Below are 6,682 nucleotides of genomic sequence, written 5' to 3'. Positions count from 1 at the left end.
AGGATGAGACTGCGAATTGATAAAGGGCTGTGTGACAATGATTGAGAACAAACTGAATAAGAAAATTAAAACAATGAGAAGTGATAATGGCACAGAGTTCAAAAATGGAGTCATGGAAGAATTTTGTACAGAAAAGGGAATATTTCAGCAATTCTCAGCTCCTAGAACTACTGAACAAAATGTTGTTGCAGAAAGAAGAAACATGAAACTTATTGAAGCTGCAGGAACCATGCTAGCAGATGCAAACCTACCAGTTACATTTTGGGCTGAAGCCATTAATACTGCTTGCTATGTTCAGAACAGGGTACTAGTCAACAAAAGACATGAAAAGACACCATATGAAATTTTCTATAATAGAAAGCATTACATAAAGTTTTTCAAGCCTTTTGGATGTAAATTTTTCCTTCTCAACACCAGGGATTACTTTAACAAGTTTCAAACAAAATCCTTGGACTGCTTCTTTGTTGGTTACTCTACACACTCAAAAGCATACATAGTATATGTGAAATATCATATGAGTGTAATTGAATCATCTGATATTATCTTTAATGAAAATCAATTCAACACAATTGATGGTGCAGCATGGCTGTTTGATCATGAAAAATTGATAAGGTATTTCAAGATTTATCCTGAAGACTTTGATGATTCATTTTACAAAACAAGGGTGATTGAAGAGAAAGAGAAGAAGACTTTGAATTTAGAAAAGTTATGGAAAAAGGTTGCTAGAAAAGAAAAGGAGTATACTTTTGTATAGGGTTCCCCCAAATGATATTGTTGAACAAGTCCAAGACAATGATCAAGGGAACAATCACAGTCCAGAACAAGATCATACAGATGTCAATCTAGACAATCGAGAAGTGAATAATGATCAAGTTCAGAATGAGGATAGCCCAAGCAACCAAACCATTGAAGAAGAATTTGTATCAACAACAAGATTTCAACATTTGTTTAAAAGATTGAAAATAGGAAACAATGGTGCATCTACCTCAAGACAGTACAATGAAGAAGCACCAGAGTTTCATGATGCTGAAACATAATTGATCATTGAAGAACCAGATCTCAATGAATCAAATCTTGACACAAATATTTCTGCATATATGATAGTTCAAACTCCTTATGTTGAAAAGAATCATCCCTTTGAAAATATCATTGGAGATATAAATGAAAGAGTTACTAGAAGCCACTCTGAAATTGCAAATATCTGTTTATACTCATACTTCCTATCCCAAATTGAACCAAAGAACATTGTTCAAGCTCTAAAAGACAACAGTTGGGTGGAAGCAATGCAGGAGGAATTAGCACAGTTCAGAGATCTACATTTTTGGGATTTGGTTGATAGGCCAAGAAACAGGTCAGCAATTGGCACAGAATGGGTTTTCAGAAACAAAAGGGATGAGAGGGGTTTGTGATTAAGAATAAAGCTAGACTTGTGGCACTAGGATGTCATCAAGAAGAAGGAATAGACTTTGAGGAAGTTTTTGCACAAGTTGCAAGACTTTAGGCAATCAGAATTTTTCTTACATATGCTGCCTCAAAGAACATTAAGGTGTTCTAGCTTGATGTCAAGTCTGCATTACTAAATGGAAAGATTTATGAAGAGGTGTATGTTTCTCAACCTCCAGGTTTTGAGGATCCAATGTATCCAAACAGGGTGTATAAGCTAAATAAAGCCCTATATGGTTTACATCAGGCTCCTAGAGCATGGTATGATGAACTGTCAAATCATCTTCTTGAAAATGGTTTTAACAGAGGAGCCATTGACAAGACTCTCTTCTACAAAAGAAAGGGATCAGATTTGTTGCTGTTACAAGTCTATGTGGATGATATCATCTTTGGTTCAACAAATGAACAAATGTGTATGGAGTTTGAAGGGGTGATGAAATCCAAATACAGCATGAGCTCTATGGGAGAAATGAACTTCTTTCTGGGACTGCAAGTTCAATAGAAAGCTGATAGGATTTTCATTTACCAAACTAAATATGTGAAGGACATTTTGAATAAGTTTAAATGTCAAGAGTTAAAAACAGATTCAGCACCAATGGACACAAAAGAAAAGATGATAGCCGATGAAAAGGGGTAGCATGTAGATGAGTATGAATATAGAGCCAAAATTGGATCCCTGATGTACCTAACTGCTACAAGACTTGACATTTTGTATGTTGTTTGTGTTTGTGCAAGATTCCAATCAAGTCCAAAAGTGTCTCACATGTATGCTGTCAAAAGAATTTTTAGATATTTGAGGGAAGACCAGACTTAGGGATTTGGTATCCAAAGAACTAATCTTTTGACCTTATTGCCTACACAGACAGTAACTATGATGGCTGCAACATGAATAGAAAGTCAACCTCTGGTGGATATAAATTTCTAGGAGACAGGCTGGTGTCATGGCAATGCAAGAAGCAGACAACTGTGTCCATATCAACTGCAGAAGCTTAATACATTGCTGCATTTGCTTGTTGTGCCCAAGTTCTCTAGATTCAGAACCAAATGCTGGACTATGGTTTGAATTTTCTGAACACTCCTATTCTTATTGATAATACTGCTACATATTTTACTGTTAAAAATCCAGTTCAGCATTCAAATACTAAGCATATTGAAATCAGACATCACTTCATCAGAGATTGTAATAAAAAAGGTTTGATTCAAATGCAAAGAGTTGATACAAGTGACAACTTGGCTGACCTATTCACCAAGCCACTTGACAGAACCAGATTCAACTTTCTTTTGAAAGCCCTGGGGATGATCAACTCAGATGAGGTCTGATTGAGGATGTGTGTTTACTGTGTGTCTCTATGTGCTAATTGATTATTTTTTATGAAGGTCACACACATTGAATGTTGGTTGAATATGTTTGCATATGTTAATTTCTTTGTGTTAACTGATATGTGTTCATGTGAATATCTGTGCAACTTAGGTATCATTGATGCTTATGTTTGATTGTCAGTTAACTGTTTTTGATATTATGATAAGTAATGATTTAAAGTGTCAACTTAGATAACTGCTTGTCTAATATCATGATTTGTTATTTGATTATGTTTGATATCTGATCATGTGATGTTATTAGGATAGGCTAGACTATGAATGCAAGAAATGTCTGCTTGTTTCTGATGACATTATGTATGATTAAGATTTGAATATGTTAAAACTGTTTATGTCAAAATGTGTTTTTAGGTCAAAATTAAATGATAAAATGAATTTTCCAATGAATTTTGCATAATCACAAGAGTTTTAATCACAACATGAGCAAGTTGTTAATGGTGTAGAGATATGATAATAATATTCAGTTCAAGCTTTATAGAAGCTTAAAAGAAGGATTTTTCAATGAAAAGTCTCAAGTAGTTATTTTTGCTGAAAATTATGTCATTTTCTTAGTTGGAAGGACATACACATGTATGTTTGGTCCTATAATCTGTATAGATTCGAAGGATAGCCATTAACCAAAAACTGAAAGCATTTGGGGCAATTATAACTTTTTTTCTATTCCTTCACTTAAAACTATGTCAATAACTCTTATTCTGAAGGGACATATGTTCACATGTATGTTTATCCTGTTAATCAGTTGTGATCAAACATGATAGCCATTTACCTGACAATTAAGAGATATTGGGGTGACTGAATATTAAACTGAATTTTATTTGGGAAATGATAATACATTGACTACCTAGCCAATCATATGGATTTATTAGGCTAAAAATACTATTAGTACATTCATTGACATTTATGGTTGCTTTCTCATGATATGTAAAATCTAAGGTGATATAAACATAAAGAAACTGCTAAGATTTATGTGGAGTTACATTGTTGTCTATGCATGTTCCTAGATAAATATTTTCAAATGATAGGCAGAAAAGTGATTATCCATTCATACACAAGCCTGTTGGTATTTGATCACCGAAATGAAATGTCTAATTTAAAAGAATGACACATAACAACAGTGAACATCATACTTTTTAATTATCTTATCAACCAAAAGTTGATTGATGTTCACAAAACATTTTGAAAGAAAATGCAAACATGAGGGTTAATTCTAGAACTACAAGGGTGGAGGCAATCATATAAGTCCTTTAAACATCCTGAATGAAAGGCCTGTAAATGCCGAATTGAGTAGTCCAATGTTCAACCTCACATATATTTGTAAATTTGAAAAGAAAAATCTTCAAAATTTTTAAAAATATGTTCTGTCATTAAAAGTTTTGACCAAATACAGGGGGTCAAAGTCAAATTGGGTTGATCTGGAGAAAGCCAAATAAGCCTTGAGGATCGATAAGGAGCATCAGAACACAACATGTGTTATCCATTAAATTTTCCGCAACTTAATTGAAACTTAATCATATCACCAAAAGAGATGAAAATCATGTTAAGTCTAGATCTATTGTTGACCTGTCTATTATGTCATAATAATGCTGAGAATGAAGTATTGAGAAAGCTACTTAGTCAATATGATCCCATTCTTTAGATCTTTTCAGTTAAAGAAATAAATGTTTTGAAGAGAAACATAACAGAAATTTGATCTCTAAATGCACCATTTGGTCTTAAAACTATGATCATTAATGAAATATATTTGACAAATGTCATGCCAAATGGTTTTAAGTAAAAAAATGTTTCATTTTGCCTCAAAAAGGTCTGAATAAATAAAGTCACTTAATTTTTTTTTTTTTTTTTTCAAAATCTGGGTTGACTTGTTTTCTCTCTCTCTAGGAGGCGATTTTGAAGTTCAAACCCTAGTGCCTTCGGCCGCTTAGGGTTTTGCTTTTCTCTTGATTTTATTGCTTAAATCTTGATCTAATCCTTGGTTCTGATTGATTAGCAGGTTTGTTATTGATCACGGCTATTGTTATAGTTTAGTTTGATCGATAATATCCTATTAATTGATTAAGAATCTTGTGGTTAATCAAGGTTAGGGTTGTTTGTTATTGGCCGTTTCTTGGGTTTCTTGATCTTGATCCTACTTGATCTTGATTCGGGGTTGGTGTTCTTGATCTAGTGGCCGATCTTGATTAGGGTTTCTTGGCTGATTGGTTCCTTGGAGTGCTGGATTCCTTGGATCTTGATCTTGGCTGATTGATCTTGATCTTGATTGTTCTTCTTGGTCTTGATTAGGTGTTGCTTGATCTTGATCCATTGGCCGTTCTTGATTTGGCTGATTGGCTGATTGGTTTCTTAGTGTGGCCGATTGGTTCTTGGCTGAGTTGAATTCTTGGTTCTTTGGATCTTGGATCTTGATTGTGTTCTTGGCCGATTTGATCTTTGGATCTTGATTGTGTTCTTGATCTTATTTTTGGCTGAGATTTTTCTTGATCTTGGCTGAGATTCTTTCTTTGGATTTTGATCTTGTTCTTGATTTTAATTTTGGTTGAGATTGTTCCTTGATCTTGGCTGAGATTCTTTGGATCTTGATCTTGTTATTGGCTGATTTGGTTTGATTGGCTGATCTTGATCTTGATTTTGGGGTATCTTGGCTATTTTGTGACCGATCAGGGTGTGGTGTGATTCTTGGGTGTGCATGGAGCAGAAGGGTGGTAATGGCTTTGTTGATCGTGTTAGGCAAGGGTTTTCAGCTAATCGGGTAACGAATATTGATGGGGTTCTCCCTCGTAGGGGGGCTCTGAAAACCGGTTCATCGGAAAACCCTAATGTTACGGGTTCGTCTGTTTCGTTTGCTGCAAACACTACATTCATTGCTCCTTTAAATGATGTTAGCAACAAAGATGGTGGATGTTCAGCCATGGGGAACAAAGATAGTGGTTGTTCGAGCGATAAAAAGGCTATTGGATCAGATTCGTTAAATATTAAACAAGATGAAGGTGTTTCAGCCTTTGTCTCGAATGACAACAAGGTGTTTGGATCTGAATCTTCTTATATTCAGAGGGATGTAGGGAATGAAAAACTGATGGAAAATTCTAAGCCTTCGTATGTGAGTGTTGTGCAACTTGAAAACAAGACATCGAAGGTAACATTAAGAAAATTAAATGTGGAGTCAACAATGGAAGGAGTTGATGTGGTTATCCCGGTTGAATCTGTCAAGAAAGTTAAAGAAAGGTTTAATAATACTTTGTTTGGCTATTTTTTGGGTAATAGACTTCCTTTTCCGGTTGTTGAGGATTTCGCTAAGAAAAATTGGAACAAATATGGGCTAACGAGACTTATGATGAAAGCGAAAGGGTTTTTCTTTTTCAAGTTTCATACGGAAGCTGGGATGATGAAGTTGATTGAAGATGGTCCTTGGATGATTAGGAATGTCCCCATTATTCTTCATATTTGGACTATGGAGTCAGATTTGGAGAAGGAGGATGTACTGTCTGTTCCGGTTTGGGTCAAACTACAGAACATTCCCCTGGGTGCTTTTACTGAGGAGGGTCTAAGTATGCTCGCGTCAAGAATTGGGGATCCGATAAGTATGGATTCTTATACTGCCAATATGTGTAAGGAATCGTGGGGAAGAAGTAGCTTTGCTAGAGTCCAGGTTGAGCTTCAGGCAAATCAGGATATTAAAAGGAAGCTTGTTGTTGCTGTTCCGGATACGTGGGGGGAGACAAATAAGATCTCGGAGATTAAGATTGAATATGATTGGGAGCCTCCCAGATGTTCTCTATGTGAGGTGTTTGGTCATTCGAACACTCAATGCCCGAAACAAGTTCATGATAAAAAGTTAAATGAAGAACCAACGAAAGTCACTAATGAT

This window comes from Bidens hawaiensis, unplaced genomic scaffold, assembly GCF_021521415.1.
Source record: "Bidens hawaiensis isolate Kalapana, Puna unplaced genomic scaffold, B.hawaiensis_p1.1 tig00026590_1, whole genome shotgun sequence".
NCBI lineage: Eukaryota > Viridiplantae > Streptophyta > Magnoliopsida > Asterales > Asteraceae > Bidens > Bidens hawaiensis.
The sequence above is the reverse complement of the archived record's forward strand: the minus strand, read 5'-3'. Positions refer to the sequence as shown.